General features: G+C 41.6%; 1 protein-coding gene across 1 annotated transcript in view; it reads left to right on the top strand.

The window, feature by feature from the left end:
* The window catches only part of LOC103364124 (microtubule-associated protein 4-like), a 123,149-nt gene that overhangs the window by 85,728 nt on the left and 24,936 nt on the right, over nt 1–12,485 (top strand). The gene's annotated exons all lie outside the window — the stretch shown is intronic.

Below are 12,485 nucleotides of genomic sequence, written 5' to 3'. Positions count from 1 at the left end.
ACTTCCACTGGGCATCAACAGCAGCAACAACAGCAGCAGCAGCAGCAGCAGCAGCAGCAACACAAACCTCCCAGTGCTCTCTCTGGTGCCAACGTCCCTGTGGTCCTGGCCTCTTCTTCGCTGTCGCCCTCCAGTCCAGGCTCTGTCCGGCACACTGACTGGCACTGCCAAGGCCAGATGGCACCGGTGGGGCAGGGTGCCACTGCTGCCCAAGCAGGGTCCAGAATAAATGTGATGGAAGATGAGGTGAAATTAGGGCAAAGCAGGACCGAAGGGACGTCATCTGGATCTGGGCTGATGGTTGATGCGCCAGGAATGCAGAGCTTCAATATGCCAGCGCTGAAGATAGAGGACGAGGGGTCCAGAGGGTGGAGGCCAAGGGAGGACGGACATAAGGTGGGGGGGTCATTAGGGAGTGCAGGACAGAGTCCCAGCAGCCCCTTGTCTTCCCACTCCTCTCCTTCGTCTTCCTTACCCTCACCTTCAATCTCACCTGGAAGATCATTTGTGACGTCTGCGCTGGACTCTAAACCTGCATCTGGTCCCAACTTTGGACAGAGTAATGTGCAACAGAAAAAGACAAGCGGCAAAGATGGATTTTCTCAAGTGGCTGGCCACAGCCTGGGCTTACTTTCCCCTCAGAAACTGGCCTCAGGGCCTGTAGAGACAAGCAAACCGAACCTTATGGTCACTCCATGTACCACATCAGAAAATACAGAGGATGAGAAGAAATCTGTTAATTCCTCCACACCTGGAAGCCTGTTCGGAAATCGGAAAGAAAATTCCATTGCAAGTATGACTGGAAATCAAACACTCAAGCCATATGTGGGAAAGCAAAATGTTGAAACGCACCCTTGTGGTACTGCTCTTCCTGCTGCTGATCTAATGGGGACTAAAACTGGTGGCACTGAAGGGCCTACAGCAGGCCCACCTGCAGCCTCAGCCAACAAGGTTGGAGTGGGGATCGCACAGAAGAGTGATTTGGAAAGAGAAAACTTAAGCCATACTGAAAAGGGACAGGCTGGGTTATGTATTCCATCTAACAGAGGCGCAACAGAGAGCGGGGTTACAGGTCCCAGTCTGCCACAGGATTTAAATCGTGATGGAGGTGTGGGATTGTGTGTTACACTGAACAAAGAAACAAAAACAACCCACAATAGTGAACAGCCACAGCGGACTGCAGTAAGACGTGCAATGTCTGACTGTTCACATCTGTCTGTTCCCATGGTAATGGCTGGGACGTACCCCACCGGTATGGGAAGCCCACCAGTGATGGCGCCCAATGTGCCAAATTTCGCCCTGTTGGGGACAGCGGGCCCAGTCAGGGCTCCCTACCCACATGTGGCTGTCCGACGCTCACTCACCGTCACAGACGGCACAGAAGCTGCCGCGGCAATGGCGACAATGATGTCATCCCCGTTAATGACGTCACCTGTGTTGCCGTCATCGCCACCCCCGAAGAGGCATCAAGGGAGCTGCGAGACCAACTTTTTACTTCCTGTTCCACCACCTGTCGGAATATTCGTTTACAGCAGCCAAGACAGTAAATTGAACACAACGGGTAAGACTTCATTTTTTGTGTGCATGTGTCTGTGGGGAATGATATGAGAACGAGATGATCACTTATGTACCATAAAGTTTCCTCACCTGGTTGAAGACCTCCGAGTCACCAGCCAGATCTCTGGTTTGTTCGGTGATTCATTTAGATCATGTGTTGTAGCTGCTGATGGCTGCTTATGCCAGTTGTCAACCAGTCCTGACATAATCTGGGTTTCTGGCCAAATGTATCGTAAATGATCTTAATTTTCTGAAAATCTGCTAAATAAAATGGCATTGCTGTCATGCAGATATTAAGAGTTGGTTCATCAAGATAAGCAGAAGGTGGCACTAATTCTTTAGTTACCAAGATAGAAGAAAAGAGGGCAGTGAGATAATATAATCAAAAGAGCATAAGTCAAACCCATATACTGTATATAAAAGATAGATATAGCTTCTGGCTCTCAGAAGTGAATCTAATGTGGAAGTGACTTAAAACTGCATTCTTTCTAACAGCCAGCAGGGGGCGACTCTTCTGGCTGCAAAAAGAAGTTTGATTGTATAGAAGTCTATGAGAAAATGACCCTACTTCTCAATTGATTTCTTACCTCAGTAAATATTTTCCTTATGAGTTTACTGGCTCCATTGCCAATATCAAGACTTTCTATACACAGTATGATGTTAATTTTGTAAATAAAGGTGCTATTTTGAGTCATATAGATGAGAAGTCAGTGTACGTAAGGTGGGGCTACCTTGTGATTGACAGGTGGTCTTTGGTAACACAGTGTGTTCTCAGATTCTCCATTCAGATCCACTGTCACTTGTAATCTCGTTTGTGAAGACCAAGATGGTAAAATGACAGACTGAAGGCTTTAAAATTGGTAGTTCAAAAACTAATGTCAAACGTTACAGTCATTATGTTCATCTTTTATATACAGTCAATGGTCAAACTTCAAACAAAACTTAAACTTTGAATCTGTTACCATATTGGAAAGCTTGGTGATGGAGACCCACTGGACAATGGAAATGGAAGGCTTTGTACAACTGATATTGCAGTTATGTGCTCTTTTCACAGTTGTGGAAGCTTGAGTTACATGTTAGTCATGCAAGTTCTTTACTTCATCAATAACTTGCTCAACCTGTTTTTATTGCAGCAAGTTTTGTCTCTCTCAAGCAGAAAGACTTCTTTAATTCAAAAGGTGCATAATAAACAGCTGGCTGGACATGCAGCAATAGTTGGAGTACGTTAAAAAAATATGTCAGCTGTCTGCAAAGCTGCCCAACTGCAATAATGAAAAACTGCGACAAGATCAATGTAGATGCACATGTTGTATGTTAACTTTATTTATCATTCCAAAAAAACAAAACATTTTGTGCTACTTCCACTGGTTTTGTGGTAACTGAAACGCAGCAATGAGACGGACGTTGAAAATGAAAGAAGCCACCTAAGATAGCCAGTCACCCATTTTGTGGGCTCTGCTAGTATCTAATAAGTCCTGATGGGTATTTTTGAGGAGGGGGTACATCACTCTCGCTAAAGTGTAGCTACCTAAGGCTCTTTTGCCTTGTCATAACTAATTATCATCTCAAAGTAAATCAAGCCTTAAATTCCAGTCACGTGCCAGCAAACTGATTGAACCAAAGACTTTAGAGCCCCTCCAGTAACATGAGGACTGTTCGTGCTGCTCTGCCTTGGTCTTCCTCGGGGCTTGTGTGCCATGTGAATGTCATGATTATACAGCTGAGCTTGTGAGTGCCTGCAGTTCTTTCTTTGTCCGTCCTGCACTTCACCTGAGCACATGTCATTACAGCTCAGTTGCGTTCGGCTAAATATAGGCTGTTAGCTGGGTCTTGCTCTGCAACATTAACAATGACTGAAAAGAGGCGTATTTTAGAATGTATCAGGTGAAATCGGACACTTTCTATCCACAATGTACATGTTGTAGCAACTGGTGTTATTCTAATTGAAGACAGTGGTCAATCGAGCTAATGAGCTGCGTTCAAAGGGATGTTGGACGGGACAATGTGTGGTCAGAGTGATGAAGGTATATGAGGTGCATCTTACCTTAAAGTCACCGCCACCATCTGTAGCTCTGTAAATCTAAATAAAGTTCTGGCTGCAGATGATAGAAGACAATCCTGGTTGTAAATGGGCTTTTTTGTCATAATTTCTGTGTATGCATTTTACTCTCATCATGCTCCAAGGAATAAAACTCATCTAAGCTGCTGAGAAACATTCTTGCACTGTTGCACAATCTGCATAAGAGAACTGCGTGCTTCCAGCTGAATGCAGGCTTTCGTGTTTGAGTTGTTGGCTTGAGTTTGGAAAAAAAATTACAGTTTTGTAGCACAGATAGTATACATGCCGAATGTGCAAAATATTTTATAAATGGTATTCATTTATTGTCAGTTTTGTTGTTGTTGAGAAAGCAAGTGTAAGTTAAAAAACAAAAATCTCATCAAGCATTGACTCTCACCGTGAGTAAATATGGCTGCGTTTCTGTCCTCTGATGAAGGTCATTTATGACCTGCTGCTGTGTCAACAACATCAATAGCTTCTGCTGATCGCTGGGCTTTTAAACAATGGCGTGAGTGAGTTTTAGATGGTAAAATACAGATTTCAGTGTAGGATAATGGGATAACATGAGTTCTGTGATCGTGGTCGATTCTTCCAAAGTATTTGTTGTCTTTGTTAGTTGTTTTCTTTCAGGAAAATGCACATTAAGCTGCCGAAAGGCTCATTTTCATCTGTTGTCATGCGGCCAAAATAGTAAACAACAAAAAGACGAGGGCAAGAAAGTGAGAGCAGACAGCTTGATTTATCACCAAGTTTTAAGGGATGATAAGAATCACTGTGTCATATTTGTGATGGAAGTGTGTCCAAAAACTGGGAAGCTCCTCTTGTGAAGACTGGTCTGTCCTTGGGATAGAAATGTCTCCGCTTAGTTTGGATCTGGTTAATCTGTCCTCAACATTTATACTGAATGTGTTTAGGTAAACATGTCTTTATCTCCAGTATCCCAAAGGTTAAATCTTCTTCCAATTGTCATCGCCTCCTCTATTAGGAGTTTAAATAATGTAAATCAGTATGGGAAATGAGTTTTGCCTGGGTTAACATCATCACAGAATTTCAATTGCATTCTTTGATGACTGCTAGGACAAATTCAAAAGACTGTTTCACAAGCTGGGAGTGATGTTGATGTAACAGAGGCTAATGTGTGAAGGGAGCAGGCTGAGGATTCTGGGAGGATCTAAAAAAAAGAGTTCTCATCTGGAATATTTACTTTTTATATAACAAAGTTAACAAAAGCGGTGCCTTCCATAAATGTATTCATTCTCTTTTCCCCTCATTGTGTTGCCGTCTGTCCATTTTTATTCAGTCTAAGCCGAATGTTTGCGCCTGTGTGGTCCATCCATCCAGCGATGTGTTCTGTTTTTCAGTGTGCAGTCGTCAGAAGAGCTGGGGCATTGATTAGACATTGACTCTGACTGTACTCATTCAAATATAGAGCAGCTATTTCTAGCATTGTATGAGTGTGTGCGTGCAGATGGTGATGTGTGTGTAGGTGAAGCACTTCCACTGACGTGAATCTTACAGAATCTAAACGCCTCCGCAGACACACTCGCAGTAGGCAGCATGTCTGCGACTTAAGGTGTTCTTTCATTCAGCACAGAAAGAGATCACAGCTACACACACACACACACACACACATGCACAAATAAGTGCACAGCTGTGAGGGGAGGGGCAGACAAGTGCGAACAAATCTTGAGCTAACAGGATACTCAAACAGTGATGATGCACCACCAGTTTATCAAACAGGTGGGCTCAGCTACCTGCAGTTCTTACTTAATGCACTTCTGTTAGCTGGAATCAGTGTTCCGGGCCTGTACTGCTTGTAGACGCTGAGACGATGGAAGCTCCAGAGGGCAAAATTACGAAACGCAGACAAACACTGAGCTGATTGCATTAGGCTTTAGCTTGTAGGCTGCTGTGAATGTGTGTTTGCAGGAAAGACAAGGTAAACAGGTGAACCAGGCGCCTGCGGGTAGGAAGAAGGTCCAAACAGGTGTATGAGGGACTCGCAGCGTCACCGTTTCACACCAGCAACAACACTTTCTACAGCCATTTTTTCAAGAAATCAGAACACAAATCACTCAAAAAATATCAAGCTAATCGACGGAATCTTGACGCAATTTGTGATGCAGAGCTTTAGTTTGTTGTCTAGTCGTCTTTTAACTTAAATGATTTCGTCTGCTTTTCTGAGCAGCCGCAACTCACTTCACTCTGAATTATGTGGCCTAAAGATGCAGTATGCACATTTACATATATTTCAGAGTTTTAATCCTGACATTTTAGATTAAAAACAGAAAATTTCGTCCTGGTTGATTTGGCAGCACCAGTGGTTAACAGTAGGTGAGGTAAACACTTCTTAAGCAGCTACTTTGTCACAAATACAGCAGAAAGAGCAACCGGTGTATCAGTTTGCAAATGTTTTAACATTTATTGAGTCCAAAGAAAATGTGTGATCTGATTTCACGCTGCATGATGCGAGTTCCACAGAACAGCAGGGCGTCATGACAGGAGCTGGTTAGCTTGTTGCTTGATTGCAAGTTGGAAGTGTTCCATTGCTCCCTGGCATATTTCAGAGCTGATCTGCTGTCAAAAAATGCTGTGAATAACCTTGCCGTGTTTTATTTTGCACACAGTCTTTCATAAACAGTTACAAAAAGCGCTAATCGCAGTGAAAAATACACTGCATTTTCTGTTTTTCTTCACAATAAAAACAACAACAACACTGGTAATGTGAAGTAGCAGCAACTGGAGATGCCGATTTTTGAAACTAAAGGGGTAGATTACATTGGATTACTTCCATGTATTGTTTCCTGTGAATCCCTCATGCATGTGATAACAATCCAGTTCAGACAGTGGCCAGGATGAGATCATGACTCACATTGATGTGGCACAATGTGTCATTAACTTTTTTTTTTTCAACCTATTTAGCTGTAGGCCAAACAGTCCATTTTTTGGTCACTCACTCATCATTTGCTTATGCAAGCAAGAGTGACATGTTCATACAATGAATAATACATTTGTTTTTTTATGAAACCCTCAAATGAATAACAATATGTAACGACTACTAAAGCTCTGCTTGTTTCATTGTTAATAAAGCTCATAGGATAATTACAATTTAAGTACATGTGATAAGTTCACATATGACTGTTTCAATGTTTTTAGGACCTCCTCTTAGTTGAGACATCAGATTGTGTCCATCAAGCCTTTAGTTTTCTATTTTAACACTTTGTACCATTTACTTCCATAAATCTTTAAAGCAGGTTTCTTCCCCAACTGTCTTTAGGAGTCTGTACAATTGCTTCTGCTAACTCCCCAGCTAAGTTATACACACTTAAACCAATAAAAAACATTTCCACTGGAAAAAAAAGTGCATTTTATACCATCTACACACATTTCAAGCACAATAACACAAAATCTTTGAATTGCTATAAAATCAATGCAAACGGGCTGTTGAAATGCATCTGTAACGAGCAACGTTAAATTATTTGGTACACAAGTTCTACCAGAACAATAGCAGTTACTGGATGCAACTCCAGTTCTATGAGTATGTGTGTAGCACTCTAAATGTGCTTTACTATCGATTGTGTCGGGTGGCCAGACTTCGGTCAGTGGCAGCCGTGGCCACCTCTTGGCTTTGCCCCTGAGCACAGAAATGGCATCACTCCTCCACCAACGATAAAAACTGCTATTCAGAGATGTGATTACTGAATGTCAATACACACAATGTCTGTTATTGTATCAAAAATGGGATCACAAAGCTTTTTATTGAAGCTTAATATTATGATGACAATAGTTTTCCACAGTTGGAAAAAAAGAAGAAGAATGAGTAAAAGTTGCAATGTCACTAAGCATAAAATCAGTGTCTGTGTGTGTGTGTGTGTGTACTGTATGTGTGTGTGTGTGTGTGTACTGTATGTGTGTGTGTGTACTGTATGTGTGTACAGAGACATGTGGATGATTACTGCACCCGTCAGTCTGTCTATTGACCGTCCTGTCTGACAGTGTGGCAGCTTGATAGCTATCATGCTAGCTAGCAGGACCAATAACAGTCAATAATCCAAAACTAGGTTTGTCCTGTGTGTGTGTGTGTGTGAGACAGGATGGAGGAAAGTGTGTGTTTGTGCACGTGTGTGTGTGTGTGTGTATGTGTGCGTGTCGAGGACGCCGCCTGCAGGAAAATGTCCTTGCACCAGCTCCACGTCTATGTTTGTTAGTCATGCTCTGATTTACGTGGCAGTCGACTCTCTCTATCCATTTCTGTCTCCGTCACAAACAGACACACAAACAGACACACAAACCGGCGCATGCAGCTGGTTGCCGGCAGCTGTGTGGCGTAGCGTGGTATTAGATGGATCGTCTGTGTTCGCAGCCAGCCAGTTTCATGTTGGATGAGTCATGTTGCTGGCGTTGCAGGATGCAGCGATGCAACGACGAAAACTGCCATAGGATGAGCGGGAAGGCCACTAATTGGTTAATATATGATGTTCAAGTCCCTCATGTGTGTGTAGATTTTGTGTGTGTGTTGCATCGGACCACATTTGTGTTATTGTTGTTGTTTATTAGTTCACTGAGTTTCATTTAATAAGAGATTTACATTTATGTCATCTCTCCTATTACAAGTATGATACCTGCTATGTCAAACATTGGCCATTGTTTCTGTTGGTTGTCATACCACTGTGCTCACCAAATGATTTGCTGAGATCTAGGAACATGGCAGCCTCACCACACCAAAGTCAAATGCGCAATCTGACTGTCGGACAAAAAAAAAAGTTTACTCAGATTATCCAAACCACTTTATTTGAGGATAAAACAAATGTGAACATGAAATATCGCATATAATCCTTCATTGAGGAGGAAGTTGAAACCAGCCTGTGAACTATGATGTATGCTTACAAGGTCAGAAGGGTCATAATTTTAATGTTCATCTCCTCTTTCAAATAAATCTGTCTAAACTCAGGGTTTACAGCCTGCCTGCCTGAACGCTTGTGTTAATGGATGCAGCTGACTTCTTTTCAGCAGAGTCACGTAGTTCTGCAAGAAAACTTATATAAGACCTTGACTTAAGATTGTTTTGCCTCATCATCGACACTTTACGATGTTATTACTGACAGTAATAATGGACGACGCTACGAAAATAAGTTAGCCACTCCAAAATAAGTTGGAGTAAGTTAACTGCTTTATACTGCACAATGGCAAATTGGAATACTCGAGTAATTCATCCATACGTGTTGAAACTGAAGATTGATTTATGAAGAATAATGATACAAAAAGACCCACGCTGCAAGTTGACAGGATCAGTTGAAACCATGGAAAACTGAATCTGTGTTTTTGACATTGTGGTCGGTACAGTACTGTCTTAAGGCGGATATGCTCAACCGCTGCGTTTACTTCCTATTTTGCTCATTATATGTCTTCCAGCATATAAAAAAAAAGGTCATATGGACATGTTGCAAGATAAAAATAACTAGCTTCACATAAAAACATAACACCTAGAATAAACACAGACAGTTATGTTTAGTATGTTACTACAGTTGTATGGACTCTGGATGACCACCAGAAATGACTTTACAGTGAAGCTGCACCTGATTTTACCTGTGAAAAGTTCCATAAAGTTGTTTGTGGCTTCAGAGAAACCTGCATAAAATCTTTCTAAATTGCCCATCCCTTGTATCAACTTTGGCAGGGCCCAAAGACTAACATTTTGAAAGTTTAAAAAAATCTGGAGGTGCTGCGATAAGAAGAAGTGACCAGACCAAACCCCTGCAGCCTTCTTCTAATCTCATGTCAGTCGAGAGGCTCCCAACCAGCACAATACACCTGAATCACCAGTTGAACTATCAGTGGCTGAGTTGCATTAATAATTAATGGAGCTGCCAGGAGGAAGAATTTTTTTAATTGAAGACACAATATCTGTGGTTGTACTCCATTGATTTTGATCCGACTACTTGGTAGAGTTCTGTTTTTTGTGTAAATTGTCATTGTTTGTGTTGGTCGGGATGAACAAAGCTAAACACCAGGAGCTGATTTCTGCATTTACACATTTTGATAGAAGGTGTTGAATCAGATTATAACGACTGTGACGTGTATGTGTTTTGGTCTGTGGAATGTGGCTATTCAGTTTCTCTGGAAAAAAAAAAAAAAAAACAGGGTAGAGTAATATTACAATGCATATTACAAAGTGACAGTTTATGCTCAGCACTCCCTGCAGCTGCAGAGGTCAGAGGCCCAAATCCATTTTGTTGTCAAAACCTCTTTTTCAGTTCCTCTGCTGCTGCTGCATAAATGGGATGGATAATATTGATGCTTATTTTCTCTGTCAGACACCAAATTCAGACAGGACCAAAACACTGCGAGGCATCTCGGAATTAAGGGCATTAAAATTCATGAAACAAGTAGGTGCCACTGAGAGGCTTTGAGAAGCATCTGCAGTAGGTTTTTTTGCTTGCATTAACATTAGCTTAGCATTGCAGGGCAGGATCTGACTTCATTACAGCTTGATAAAGGATGACAAAACCGCAGTGGTCGATAGTAAGAACAAAGATGCCGGAGGATAAACAAACTGAAAATAAGAGCAACAATGAATGCTGACCATACTGTGGCATTTTTGTTGATTTTGTCCAAATTGTTCCAAATCAATTGTCCCAATTTTCCATGCATGTAATCTTGTGCGTGTGATTTGTACTCCAGACTGAGTTAGTTTGCAGCTACACTTTAAAGTGAACATGTGTCATATATAATGGCATCTCTGGCAGCTCTTTTGCCTGCTTGATTGCCGGAGAAAAGACAACAGCCGCAAATTGGCATTGTTTCAGAGAAGATAGAGCAGCTATCACACAGCAAACCTCAGCGCAGAGGGAAATGAGCGGACAGCAGGGCACAGTATAGGCACGTCTATCCAGTATCAGGGTTATGTAAGATATGTCTCGGCGGCAACAAAGGGCCTCTGTCTTTTTCAGTCCCCTCCACCCCTCAGCCCTGCCTGCTGTCTGTCCTCAACCCCATCAAATTAATAAATCTGGTCACCATCTCCCTTTGGTCTGCTCATCTATCCCTGTTTCTTCTTACTTTAACTTTATTCTTTTTTTTTTCTCTGCTCATCCCATGAGTCAGTTATTAGCAACATTGATGCTGCTACCCAGTTTGACCTAACGTTTCCTCTGAGGAGGATGGAGTTTCCTGTGTTTTCATAATCAAGTGTTAAGAACACTGAAATCCAATGATGCTAAATGTTATTCTAAGAAACTGTGATTTCGTAACCATATTCCCACGTCCGCCCGTGTATTACATTCTAGTTTTGCATGTGGTTCCCATCCCAAGCCTAATAGAGGAGAACCTGGACTATGTGTGTATAGATGTTCAGTTTTCAGGTCATGGTAAGGGGATATAACACAGTCCTGAGATCCCTCCCCATGCAGTTTCACAATCATTCACACCTTAAATCATGTGAGTCTTGCATTGTTAATGGGCTTTAAGCCATGGGATTTGGTTGTGAAAATTGATATCTGGCACTCCAAACCAATCATTTGCACAGTTGTAACTGAGGAAACGTTTTGGATGTGATGGGAAACATCTTCAAGAACCATAAAAAAAGATTAAAACCTTCTACTGAAGCAATTAGGATTCCCTGGAGTGTGCAAATTTTGTAACAAAAAGCATGTTTTACAAACTGGAGATGTGGCATTTGAAAGACTAGGCAGAGGATTCAAAGGGAAAATGCTAAAAGGGTATCTGAGCCTCTGCTGCATTAACCATTTTAGTCCACTTTTCTAAAATTCTTTTACTATGGAAACGTTCCTTGTGGGGTTCCCCAAGGCTCTGTATTAGAACCACAGCTCTTTCGACTATATATGCTTGTATGCTGATGACACTACGATTTATATTACTGTTATATGTATTATATAACATCCTGTTAAAACAGAAGACCCTAATGGCCCCAGGCCTGAACATTGTATATATATAAATAACACTGTAAATCTTAGCAACCTGAGAACTCTACATCTAAACAAAGATAACACTGAAATCACTGATGCCATCACAATAAGGCCTTTCTTCCCAATATCACCAGACTCCCTAAGTTTCTCATTTTTAACTGTGAGGTTCAGAAATTCTCACTCATGCGTTCATTTCCTGAAGATTTAGCCAGGCTAACTTGGTCAGGTTCTACCTTACTGCAGTACAAAACAAATCTAAAAACTGTTGCCAGAATTCTTACAGAAACCACAAATTTGAACACTTTGTATCATATGGTTTCATACATTAGCATCTTCTCAGTCTCTACATCCCACCGTGTACTCCCAGATCACAGGATGTCGGCTATTAACCATTCCCAGGATTAATAGGTTCTCCGCTGGTGGCAGAGCCCTTTCATTCTGAGCTCCACTACTGTGGAATAATTTATAATGCTCAATCTGAGAGGCAAACACCATCGAGACCTTTAAATCCAGACCGACACCCTATTTATTTTCACCTGTTTACTGTGACTATAAAACCTGTTTCTTCCTAAGTGCTGCTTTCTTTAAGGGAGTTTTTTTTTTTTGTTTCCTGTCTGCTAATTTGTGTACTATGCACTTATATAGCATACTGAGATGTACTTATCAAGAGTAGGAGGTGTTTGCACTGGTTGTAAAAGTGAATTTGTCTTGCACCTTTTAACAACAATAGCATGGAGACAACACAGCTTTAAAGTACATCAATTTATGATCAAAGTCTTAATTTAAAGACAGTCTATGAAAGGAACCGGAAAGAGAAGAATCATCAAGTTTGAAAAAAAAAGCTGGCATTTCAGCGCTTATAAAACAGTCTGTTTGCCCACTCTATTTGATATGACCCCACTGACATGGATTTTAAGTGTACAGCATTGCCATTATGTGGGCTT

This window comes from Stegastes partitus, unplaced genomic scaffold (genome assembly GCF_000690725.1).
Source record: "Stegastes partitus isolate 25-593 unplaced genomic scaffold, Stegastes_partitus-1.0.2 Scaffold720, whole genome shotgun sequence".
Lineage (NCBI taxonomy): Eukaryota > Metazoa > Chordata > Actinopteri > Pomacentridae > Stegastes > Stegastes partitus.
The sequence above is the reverse complement of the archived record's forward strand: the minus strand, read 5'-3'. Positions and strand labels throughout refer to the sequence as shown.